General features: G+C 38.0%; 1 pseudogene; it reads right to left on the bottom strand.

Annotated features, from left to right (window-relative positions):
• Window positions 1–1427: 1427 nt before the first annotated feature.
• Window positions 1428–13237, bottom strand: part of LOC143394630 (60 kDa heat shock protein, mitochondrial-like) — a 56493-nt pseudogene continuing 44683 nt past the window's right edge.

Here is a 13237-nt window from a genome sequence, read left to right as displayed (position 1 = left end):
CTGAGAAAGCACCATAGTAAGAGCACTGTTCAATTTTCTTTCACCTAAATTTTTTTTTAACCTAGAACTATTATTTTCTTCCTAGAATCCTATTTGGTACCTCTGGGAACTAATGTTCCACAGAACACATTTTATAACTCGTTCCACTCAGTCAGTGACTCTCAATATTTTCAGTGGATTACAGTCATCTGAAGGACTTGTTAAACTAGAGATTTTCTACCCTGCCCTTAAGTTTCTGATCCAGGAGAATGAGGTTAGACCTGAGTAGTCACATTAATAAGATTTCAGGTAATACTAATGCCAGTGTTTGGAGACCACTCCTAGGGAATCATAGCTTTAGTTTCTCTAGGTTCTGCACAAGTGGCAAGTTAGATCAGCAGAAATCTTCACATCTATTCTGTCTCTTTAATATCCTCCACAAAAGCAATTTCTTCAAGGTTATGATATAAGATTATGCTTTTGTTTTTAATATGTTAATGTTAAAACAATCCATATGGAGAACCTGGAATACCACTTTATAAATATCTTTTTGAAAAGACTGTCCAATATATAGGTCAGCTTGCTTTCAATAAAAAGAAATGGGAGATAGTCTTGGTACTATTTTCATCTACAAAGAACATTTTTCTTTCTCAGTAGAGAAGAAAATTGTATTTATAAGACTATTGTGCTATATATAATCTTTTTCTCTTCTCTAAGACTCAATCCTTATCCTATGTCCTTTTTAAAAATTAAATTATTTTATAATCCATTTGTTTTATACCACACTTCTCATATTCTTCTTTTTTAAAAAAAAACTTTGAACAAAATTTTTATTACACAAAGGTTGTCACCTAAGTGGATATTTCTCTATTTTGTACACAATTTTTTTTTTTTTTTTTTTTAAATTTTCCACAGAAAGGCTGCTTGTGAACTTCTCATCTGGTGATAGAAAGTACTAAAATCCTGATTTTAGCAGAATAGTAGTAGAAAGCTTTGGTGATTTAAGTTGAAAGCAGTATGTTGGTACATGGCTTTTGCATGCAGTATCAGGGATGTACAAATGTCTTTTTATTTAAAAATACCAAATATATTATCTGTCAGGGCCGCAGTCTGGCTGGGCACAAATCACCGGGAGCCACTCAAGCAGGAACAAACTTTATTTCTGAACTCCCCCAAATGCCAACCACGTGGCCTTCTCCGGGACACACCACACACCACCGAAACTCCCCAACGAAACTTCACCAACCAATGGGAAGGCGCCGAGGCAGCAGGGGCTGCCCTATTGACACAGCTTAACTTAATTACCATCATCTTAATGACTCCCTCTCAACCATTACTTCTGGCAAAATGCCAGGGGCCATTCCAACTGGCTGTGGCTCTCAACAAGCCCAAGCTGCCTTGGGCTTCCTGTCACAGTGATTAATAATGGTAAAGCACTATTCTGAGAATTAGAACATGCCACCTCCTATACCACTTCCCATTCCACCCATCCTGTCCATTCAGCATCCTTTTCTTCTTTAGGAATTTCTGTGACTGTAACTTCTGCTGTATTTAACAGAGAACGGATCCAGCAACATCCAATAAGGCAATTCTTACACCACCATTGTTGGGTCAATGATTCCTTTTTCCATCATATTCACAAATCTTCAAGCATAGCAGCATAACTAACTTCTGAGGAATTCTGAACTATTTTTTCTTAACTATTAAAGATCCTTCAACACCTGCATTCTTAGCAATGGCCATTGCAGAAATTTTGTGTGTTCTTCTAATGATTTCTATACCAATTTTTTTGATCTTCATTTCCTGGAGTTAGTGAGTCTAAGGCTGGAATGCAATGAAAACAGAACACAATCCCCACCCAGGACAATGCCTTCTTCAATAGCAGATCTTATGGCATTGAGGGCATCTGGAACTCTCTTTTCATTCACTTCAACATCACTTGGCCCACCAACCTTCAGCACTGCTACTCCATCTGAAAGTTCTGCCAGTTGTTTATTGAGTTTTTTCTTTTCATATTCACTAGTCATAGTTTCTAACTGATCCATGATTTCTTGAAAAAGCTTTTCAATTTGACCTTTATCGCCTTTTCCTTTCAAAAGTACAGCATCATCTTTGGTGATAATGAACTTTCCAACTTTTCCTAAGTCATGAAGCTAAACATCTTCAATATTTAGCATCAAACCCTCTTCACCAAACATTACACCACCAGTAGCAATAGACTTATCTTTAAGTTGGTTCTTTCTGTTGTTATCAAAACCTGAGGTTTTGAAGGCCACAACCTGAAGATCAGCTTTTAGCCTATTCAAACAAAACAAGTGTATTTAGAGTTTCTCCATCAATATCTTCAGCAATTATGACCAAGCCTTTACAGTGAGCATTGGCAATTTCAAGAGCAGATGCAATGAACTGAATACTAGAAATTTTCTTTTCACTCAAAAGAACATAAGCATCCTGGAATTCACATTTCTAATCTTTTGATGTATTAATAAAGTATGGAGAAATATAGCCTTGATCAAACTCCATGCCTTCAATAATTTCTAATTCTTCTTCATTGAGTGTTTTTCCATCCTTTACTGTGATCACACCTTTTTTCCAACCTTTTTCATAGCATCAGAACTGATGATACCAATTTTGGGGGTCTTCATTTACATAAATTAGAGAAATGTGAGCAACTTCTTCAGGAGTTGTCACAAGTTTAGACTGCATCTTAAGTTTGGCAATTAGAGCATCAACAGCTAACATCATACCTCTTCTAATTTCCACTGGATTGGCATCTCTACTAATCATCTCAAAGCTTCCATGACAATAGAGTATGCCAGTACAGTAGGAGAGGTGGTGTCTTGCCAAAGACCCATGCAGACGAGACCAACTGAGTTTAAAAGAGCTGGCTGCAACATTAAGCTAAGAAAACAGCAAAAATATCACGCAACACAGACATGAGATTTTCAAATCAAGGGCAGAAAGGCTCTGTGACCTTAAGGGTCAGCTCCCATGTTGAAAAGAGCACTGAAAAGAGAGAAAGTGCACGGGGAATCCCTTTATTTTATACCTGGGACATCATAGGCTGGGATAAAGTTTCAAGGGTGGAGTCTTGGTCTGTGATGGCTTGTGGTCAGCAGATTGATTGACATCTTGGCAAGTCACACCCATCTCAGGTCCTGTGTGGAATCTTAGGCAGAGCTAGAAACGAAGGCACATCTGCATCACGGGATCACTCCCAGACAGGGAGCCCACAATGCTGGACCTATCCCCTCATTTGGCTACTTTGCACAATAGTTCACACACACAGCCCATAGATGGCTCACAACCATGGTGACTTCCCCAGTCTCTTCATTTGTATTGTTTGCAACATCTTGAACAAGTTTAGCTCTAATATTTTTGTATTTATCCTTTAAATCAATTGACTTTGCAATAGTCACACCATCTTTTATTACTTTGAGATTTCCCCAACTCTGTTCAGTAACAACTGGTCTTCCCTTTGGGCCTATTCATAACACCTACAGCATTGGCTAAAAGTTATACACCTGGAAACACTAAGGCTCAGGCATCCGTACCACATTGTACATCTTTGGCATAAGCCAGAGTAAGATGAGGAGCCCGTGCCCTGGATACTAGTCTCATCTGGCCAAGGACTGTGGGTAATGAAAGCAGTTCTGCGCGGCTTTGGCAGGGAGTGCATGCCATTGGTGGTAAGTGAGGAAGGGCCTCATACTCTTTCTAAAACAATAATTGGGTTATAAATTATATCCACCACAACTATCAGACTTACACATGTATTTATTAACTTTATTATTCAAGTAGAACTTCAATTAAAAATCGCATCTAATATGGAATGAGGTATGGGACTCCATACCCCATCTTCCAGAAACCTCATAGTCTCAGAAAATATTTATATATTGAGTTTCTTTTATCTGAAATTTGTGGGAAAAGAAGTGTTCTGGATTTTGGACATTTTTTAGATTTTTGAATAGTTTCACATACATAATAAGATTTGGTATGAAGAAGATCCAAATCTAAACATAAAATGCATTTATGTATTCACATAGGCTGAAGGTAATTTTACAATATATACTTCACACACATAAGCTGAAGATAATTTTATATGATATTTTTGTTGTGCCCATGTATTGACTGCTATCTGTTATATAAGGTCAGGTGAAGCATTTCCCAATTGTGTCAGCACTCATGAGAGTTTCCAATTTGGAACTATTTTAGATTTTGGATTTTCAGATTAGGGATGTTTAAGCAGAGCAAGAAAAAATAATTGTAGCATAATAGAAAATTATAATGAGTTCTGATTTAAACCAGTTTCTATTTATAGAATAAAAATGTCATCCCATGCTGTTTGAAGCAAAAAAAGCATAGATAAGAGGTTTAGTTTAAAAATTCATTCAGGTAATCAATAAATTCATTTAGATAATCAATAAATTCCAAGGTTGCCTGAATTATGTCTGTCCAAAATTCATGTCAAAGCCCTAACCCCCAGTGTGACTGTGTTTAGAGATAGTACTTTAAGGAGCTAGTTAAGGCTAAAAGAAGAATAGGCGTGGAACCCTAACCCAGAAGAGAGAGAATCCTTAAGCAAAGAGAAGGAGACACCAGGAGAATGCACACAGGCTGTAAGGAGAAACCTCACCAGACACCATCTTTACCAGCACCTTGATGTGAGGTTATCAGCCTCGAGAACTATGGGAAAGTGCTCCTATTTAAGCTTCTTGGGGTGTGTGTGTGTGTGTGTGTGTGTGTGTGTGTGTGTGTGTATTCTGTTAAAGCATCCCAAATAGACTAATATATATCCAATCATTTTTGTTTTAGAATAAGTTAATTATGCTCTCTCCCATGATCTTAATCCCAAGAAGTTACTATCATCAAGAAGAGCATGACTACATTATCAGTTCATCTCCCCCAAAGCATCTGCTGCTTGGATTCTTCAGAAATCTTTCCTACTTCTACCAAGAGGTGCAACTTGATCCCCTACCTTTGAATGTTGCCTCTCATTGTTAGCCTGTTAACATAACTGTGGGTTAATTTACAAGTTAAATCAAGGTGACTCCATCTCTGCCCAGACACCTGACCCTACTCCCTTCCCTCCTGCACCCCTGAAAGAGCCCACTCACCCAAATTTTGACACCTGCACCCCCCACCCGCACCCTGACCACAGTGCTCACTGAAGTTAGCCTACTTTCTGAGTATGTACAGGGGCTAACAGTTCCAGGAGCTGGTGGCACTGTGCCTGCTCCTCCTGCCCCCTCCTCTTTGCAGTTCTTGAGGTTTTGAAGCTTTCCACCTGCAATAGCAAGGGCTAAGCCCCTCTGCCCACCCCCACCCCCACCCAGTGCATAATCTGACTTATAAAAGTTTGGTTGAGAGGAAATCTGCTGTTGTTCTCTCTGTGAAGAGGCAATCTGTCATTTCCTGACAATAAACTTGCTTCTGCTTAGCTTCAGTGTGTTTTGAGCGAGTTAGTCCTGTGCCACTTTCCTAACACTCATGACATCCTTAGCCAACAAAATCTGTGGAAGGTAAATTCTGGAAGGGCAGAGACTATGGCATAAAACTTGCAGCTTCCACTTAGTCCTCTTAGAATACTTTCTCTTGGAGTCAAATTTCCAATCTATGAAGCAGCCCAAGCATCCTGACAGAGAAGACCTGGGAGAGAGGAACTGTGTCCTGAGCCAGCAACCACAGCTGAGTCCTCAGCAGCCAGCCAATACCAAGCTGCCAAACATCTGCAGAGCCCCTTGTAAGCAAATCCTCCAGCCTTGCAAGCTTTCCTGGATAAGACCATGTAGAACAGATACTAAATGTCCCCACTGATACCTGATCCAACTGCATATTTATGAGGAAAAGAGCAGTTTACTATTCAGTAATAGATGATCAAAGCATCAACCATAATTACTTAAAAAATGAAATGTCTGTCCTCCTCCAACAACTTCACACTGTTAAGAATACCATACTCAGAGCAACTCACTACATGTAGACACTAGCCCCTGACATATGTGATAAAGACAAAGAAGTCTAAAAGGTATTTAAGGAGTTCTAAAAATTACAGAATTTACACAGGTTATGTAATATAATAAAGAAAAGAAAAAAATGTAAATTTGAGTGCATAAAAGTAGTAATTGAATAAAAATTAAAAAGTTTTCAAAAGTAATATTTCCTATCACAATTTTTTTAAATTGAGGATTGAACTCAGAGGCACTCAACTGCTGAGCCACATCCCCAGCCCTTTTTTTGTATTTTATTTAGAGACTGAGTCTCACTGAATTGCTTACACTGCCTTGCTCAGTTGCTGAGGCTGAGTTTGAGCTCTCCATCTCCCTGCTTCAGTTTCCCGAGCCACTGGGATGATAGGCATGCACCACCTTGCCTGGCCCCCAATCTTATGGTGTACACATAACAGCACCCTATAGGACCTGCTTTAAAATTTTGATGTAACTGAGACCAGTTAATAGTGCAGTATAGGTGCACACACACCTGCACATATGCAGATAGCTTTCAGAATCCATGAGAATTGGTTCTAGGAATCACTGAAGACTCAATTTTCTAATATGAAATGGTAGAGTTTTGCACTTAACTGTGCACATCCTCCTATATGCTTGAAGTCATCTGTAGATTACTTACAACACCTAATGCAATCTATTAAGGCTATGCAAATGTTGTTAAATAAATTATTTAGAGAATAGTAACAGGGAAAAAGTCTGTACATACTCAGTACATATGTAATTTTTTTCAAATGCTTTTTTATCTGTGGTTGTTTGAAGTCATGGATGTGGAATTCATCAATTTTGAGGTCTCATTACCTTGGTTTCTGGAAGATGGTAAAGTAGGAACACCAGAAATCTGTCTCCCCACCCACCCGCCAAGGCAATTGCTTGTACTAGCAGAATTTGTTTAACCATTATGGAACTTTGAGTCTGCTGAAGGCTTATAACTTCCAGGTGAAGGCTTGAAAAGTAAACTGCAGTTAATGTTAGTCAGTTTCCCTACCCCAAGCCCTGTGGTAGGTAGCTGTGCATGAGCTCCTGAAGCATCTTGCACACATCTTGCAGTAGCCTGGGTGTGCAAAAGGAACCATGTCCTCAAAAAAAAAAAAAAAAAAAAAAAAAAAAAAAGATTCTCTGTTGTGACCACTGATGGCTGCTTCTGAACACAGATATGCAAGGGGGTGGCAGCCCACACTGTTGTAAGTACTCCTTTCTCTGCCTGAATGATTCCCAGGAGATGAAAACGGACTGATGCCACATACTGCCTCTCTATTTTCCCTCTTGGGACTCAGACACAAAAAACTAGAACATTAACAAACAAACAAACAAAACTGCATATACTGAGGAATTAGAAAGTCAGTGCAAATCAGGAGAAGGCCTGAGCAGACCTTAAGTTCATACCTCAGGCTGAGCCTCAGCACAGAGACAGCTTTCAACAATTAAAGTCAGAAACAAACAAAAAATAGGAAGGCCCAGGGAAAGAGAATAATCTTATTTCCAGAGTTACCACATTATTACATTCCAATGTCACATTTTCAACTACAACCAAAACAAGATCACAAGGCCAAAAAGCAACAGGGAAGTCAGTTTCCATGCCACAACATCCCCTAAGACCAAGCCTAATTCTGAAAAAGGGCCCAACTCTCTTCAATTCTATGAAGGTTGAGAGAATTGAGGAAGCTACAGAACACAAGTGTGAACCAGACAGAGGTTGAGAACTTCACCCTAGGAAGGAAACTCCGTGACATGAGAGTCTAAAGAGAAACAATATGCACCATGTAGAAGGTGCCACAAGATGTGGCTTAGAGAACGGGTAATGGTCATAACACAAAGTACAGATCTTCGGTGTAGGGGAAACAGCCTCATGTTAGAAGAAGCTGCTACGTAGGATGTTCATAGCTAGAGCAGAGATCATTGCCTGGCTTCAAAGGACAGGCTAGCTCTCTTGTTGGTGACTATAAATTAAAACCAATGTTTATTTACTATTCTGAAAATCCTGGGGACCTTAAGAATTATACTAAATTTATTCTGCCTTTGAACCATAAATGAAACAACTGAGTATGGATGACAGTATATCTGTTTACAACATGATTTACCAAATATTTTAAGTCCACTGTTGAGACTTCGAGCTCAGGGGGGAAAAAAAAAGTTTCTTTTCAAACTATTTATGCTCATTGACATTACCCCTGGTCACCCAAAAGCACTGATAATGGTACACAACAAGATTGATATCTGTCTACACAACATCCATTCTGCAGTTTGTGGGCCCAGCGATAATTTTGAATTTCAAGTCTTATTGTTTAATACATTTCATAAGGCTATCACTGCTACACATAATTACTCCTGTGATGGATCTGAGCAAAGTATAACTTTCTGGAAAAAAATTCATTATTATAGATGCCATTAAGGATAATCATGAGGGGCAGGGGAAATAGCTTAGTGATAGAGTGCTTGCCTAGCAAGTGCAAGGCTGTTGGTTCGATGGGTAGCACACAAAAACAAGCAAAATACACAAAAACAAACAAAAAGGGCAAACTGTACATTAGATAAAAACTATAAAATCTTTGTTGGTGTGGTGGCATGTCCCTGTAATCACAGCAACTCAGGAGGCTGAAGCAGGAGGATTGCAAGTTTGAGGCTAGCTTTAACAACTTAGCGAGGCGCTGTCTAAAAATAAAAACTAAACAGGGTCAGAGATATAGACCCTAGGTTCTATCTCCAGTATCAAAAACATCATCATCATTATCATGATTGTCCTGAATCATCCGAGGAGGTTAAAAAATCAATATTTTAAGGAGTTTGGAAGAAGCTATTTCTAAATCTAATGGATGACTTTTATGGGCTCAAAATTTCAGTGGAGGAAGTACCTACTGTCAGGAGCCGTCCTTGGGTTGCATGTGGCTCACCATACATGAAAACCTCGTGGATAGAGACATCTGGTGTCTGGGAATGACCAGTGGACGTTTCCTCAATTGCCCAGGGACAATGTGAATCTCTATCCTGCTCTACCGAGGCCCGAAAAGCACCTGAGCTGGGTGTGACTTGCCAAGATGTCAATCAACCTGCTGACTACAAGGCGACCTGTAGCAAGACTCTGCCCCTGAAACTTTATCCCTGCCTTTAATGTACCTCCTTAAATAAACCACCAGAGCCATTTTGTCTTTGTCTAGTTCCAGAACCCATATGGACTAGATCTATCAGGGCCTTCGCTTTCTGTAAATATATTTCTGAATATTTGTGCTTTGTTATTTACTTGTTATTTTAGATTATAAACTTTAGGGTGGCTTGGATTATCCTGGGAATGATATATGCTGTTCGTTGACCCCCATCCCATCCCCATAACCTGCAATTGTGGAAATAACAAGAGAACTAGAATTAGAAGGGAAGTCTGAAGATATAAATGTATTGCTACAATTTCATGATAAAGATGTAATAAATGATGAGTTGCTTTTCATGAACAAGAAAAGGGAATTATTTCTTGAAATGATTTCTTCTCCCAGTAATGATGCTATGAACACCTTTTTTCTGAAATGACAACAAATTTTTTTGCAATATTACATAATACTAGTGAAAAAAGTAGTAACAGGGTTTGAGAGGACTGACTCCAATTTTGAAAGAAGTTATACTGTGGGTAAAATATTACAAAATAACATCAAATGCTACTGAAAAATCTTTCATGAATGAAGGGCAGATTCATGTGACAAATTTCATGGTTGTCTTGGCTTAAGAAATTAACCAGTCATCCCAGACTACTTCTTCCTTTTTGTTTGAGGGGGCAAGTGGGGTACCAGGGATTATACTCAAGGGTACTCAATCACTGAGCCACATTCCCAGCCCTATTTTGTATTGTATTTAGAGACAAGGTCTTGCTGAGTTGCTTAGTGTCTCACTTTTGCTGAGGCTGGCTTTGAACTCATGATCCTCCTGCCTCAGCCTCCTAAACTGCTGGGATTACAGGCATGCACAACCTCATCCAGAGTCATCCCAGGCTTCTGCAATGAATAATCAGCAAAAAAGATTGATGCTTGCTGAAGGCTTAATCACTAGTAGGTTTTTAACAATAAAACATTTTATTTTATTGCTAAAATGTTATTGTAAACTTAATGAATTACACTATAGTATTACCATGAGTTCTATATGTGCTGGAAAAGCAAAAAGTTTTGTGTAAGTGCTTTATTGTCCTATTGACTTTATTGAGGTATAATATCTCAGTAGGTATACCTATATTCCTAGCTTCATGCTTTGCATTAATAAAAGATGCAATTGACAGGGAAAATATTTTCCCATTTATTAGACTTCCTCACTGGAAATTATGATAAATAATCCTGTTTTTTTTTCCTCACAGTTTTCAGCTTAGTTTATATTTGATTTTATTACAAACCCAATATATCATGCCTCAACATTTACCTTTAGTCAACAGTTAGATATTAGTCAAAGGCATTGGCATTACCTGTATAGAACAAATATTTTGGTTTTGGCTTTCTCCTAGTTTACAAAAAGGAAAATATTCTATTAAAAATAATGTTATCACCTATAATAAAATTCTATGACATATTCTAACAGATAACTTTGTGTTAGTTTATGTCAAGGGGAAGTTTATCAGCTAAGCAACTAGGTCAGTTTTAAAAGAGACATGGATTTTGTTAACAGGCATTTCTCTTTCTGATTTCTATATATGCTTTACAATTTGCCTCATGAAAATGTTGCTAGTTGGCATCTGTCAATCATTCAGAGGTTTTACAATAGGCATTGAGGTACAGCGTGATGAAAAGAATACATTTTCAACCTTAGTCTTTGGGTGCTGGCATAGCGGAAAGGAGACCTTTCATGAAACAGTGAGAGGTGGTTCTTCAGGGAAAACAGTGTGTGGTGATGCCCGCAGAGGGAAGCCATCTGTCTGAAACTTGAAAGCAGTTTTACAGTCCCTGTTGCACTACTGATTTCTATCTTAGAGCAGTTATTCAAGAAAAAAGAAAAAGGAAAGAAAGAAAGGGAAATAGAGTGATAAGCACAGGGTAGAAAACCGTCAGTATCACAGCAGAACCAGAGGCAGAGAGAAACAGACAGGAATCCTGGGAGGGACTGACAATGACGCTTCAATGTTTATCCAGCTGACTCTAATTAGGCACTTATCTCACTTGTGTAGAATTTAATTTTCTATTTCTTGGGTAATTAACAAAAACAAAAGAACCAACTATTCTTTAAAACCTGCTTAGTGGTCTAGAATACTCAAGATGTGTTTTACAACTTTTTTTTTGATTTGTAGACTATTTCTTGCTTTTTGGACTTCTGTGTTCTCATACTCATTAGGCAAATTTGTGGAAATGAAACTCGGACTATTCCCATTAAAAATGAAAGGAGAAATCACAAAAAAACTGTAAGTGTGTTTTGAGAAATGTAGTTTCCAACTATTAAATCTATAATAATTTATCATACAACTTCATACTTACTGTGCAATCTAAAACTGAATAGGAATGATGTATTTCTAAGTAGTTAAAATATTTCTGTCTTGCTTTCTTGAGAAAATGTACTTTATTTTAATGGAATGTCTACCATAAATTCTAAAACATTACTCAAGTAAAATAGTTTCCAGCAGTTTTGTTCCAAATACATCAAAAATCTTGGTTTGTTTGATAAGTTCTGTGAAGAGGAGAAAAACAGTGCTTAAAAAGACACCAGACCTGAGGAGAGGTAGAGGTAGAAAGGACAACTGACATAACTGAAACAATGCTAGTCATACTAGTAGAAAGAAGAAATATGTGTTTGGAAAAGAAAAATAATTGAGATATGTATTTATCTAAGTGAAATGCAAAAGAAAGACTGGGTGAAAATATTTAATAAACTATTGAAAACATACAGGTGAAACTTAGAAGATGAAGAAATTCAAGCTTTTCACCCAGAAGAAATGAGTAAAGTTAGGGGAGGAGATAAAAAGGGAGGGAAACATAAAAGGAAGAGATAAAGATAACAATGGAGATAATAAAGAACAGGGAGGGGAAGAGGCTGTTGGTTTATAGAAATATTTCAGAGAAAATGACTTATACAGGGAAGTATGCAGGGTATTAGTGAAAAGAGGGTACTCAATAACAATGCATTTCATGGAGATGTCAGAGACATGGAGGTTAAGGGAGATGTTGGATGATATGAGAATCCCCTTTAATAGGGGAGAACTTGACTGCATTCCAAAGTAACAGAGTCAGTCTCTTTATGTAGACCTGATGAGTCTGTGCAGGTAAACCATTCATAAAGAACAAAGCACACATATTTTATTTTATTTTATTTATTTTTTTAATTAATTTTTATTGTTGGTTGTTCACAACATTACATAGTTCTTGATATATCATATTTCACACTTTGTTTCAAGTGGGATATGAACTCCCATTTTTACCCCATATACAGATTGCAGAATCACATCAGTTGCACATCCATTGATTTACATATTGCCATTCTGGTGTCTGTTGTATTCTGCTGCCTTTCCTATCCTCTACTATCCCCCCTCCCCCCTCCCCTCCCCTCTTCTCTCTCTACCCCCTCTACTGTAGTTCATTTCTCCCCCTTATATTTTTCCTCCTTTCCCCTCACTTCCTCTTGTATGTAATTTTGTATATCCCTGAGGGTCTCCTTCCATTTACATGCAATTTCCCTTCTCTCTCCCTTTCCCTCCCACCTCTCATCCCTGTTTAATGTTAATCTTCTTCTCATGCTCTTGTCCCTACTCTGTTCTTAGTTACTCTCCTTATATCAAAGAAGACACTTGGCATTTGTTTTTAAGGGATTGGCTAGCTTCACTTAGCATAAACTGCTCTAATGCCATCCATTTCCCTTCAAATTCTATGATTTTGTCATTTTTTAATGCAGAGTAATACTCCATTGTGTATAAATGCCACATTTTTTTTATCCATTCGTCTATTGAAGGGCATCTAGGTTGGTTCCACAGTCTTGCTATTGTGAATTGTGCTGCTATGAACATGGATGTAGCAGTGTCCCTATAGTAGCACACATATTTTAAATAAGTCTTTACATGTTTGTACTTCAAATAAAATAGAATGCATTTATTAAAGAAGTTGGGGCCTAATCCCACATGATGAAGATTAGGGCCTACCTTTTCTTCTGTTAGATGCAGAGTCTCTGGTTTAATTCCTAGGCCCTTGATCCACTTTGAGTTGAGTTTTATACATGGTGAGAGATAGAGGTTTAATTTCATTTTGTTGCATACGAATTCCCAGTTTTCCCAGCACCATTTGTTGAAGATGCTATCTTTTCTCCAATGC

Source organism: Callospermophilus lateralis, chromosome 3, assembly GCF_048772815.1.
Source record: "Callospermophilus lateralis isolate mCalLat2 chromosome 3, mCalLat2.hap1, whole genome shotgun sequence".
Taxonomy (NCBI): domain Eukaryota; kingdom Metazoa; phylum Chordata; class Mammalia; order Rodentia; family Sciuridae; genus Callospermophilus; species Callospermophilus lateralis.
The sequence above is the reverse complement of the archived record's forward strand: the minus strand, read 5'-3'. Positions and strand labels throughout refer to the sequence as shown.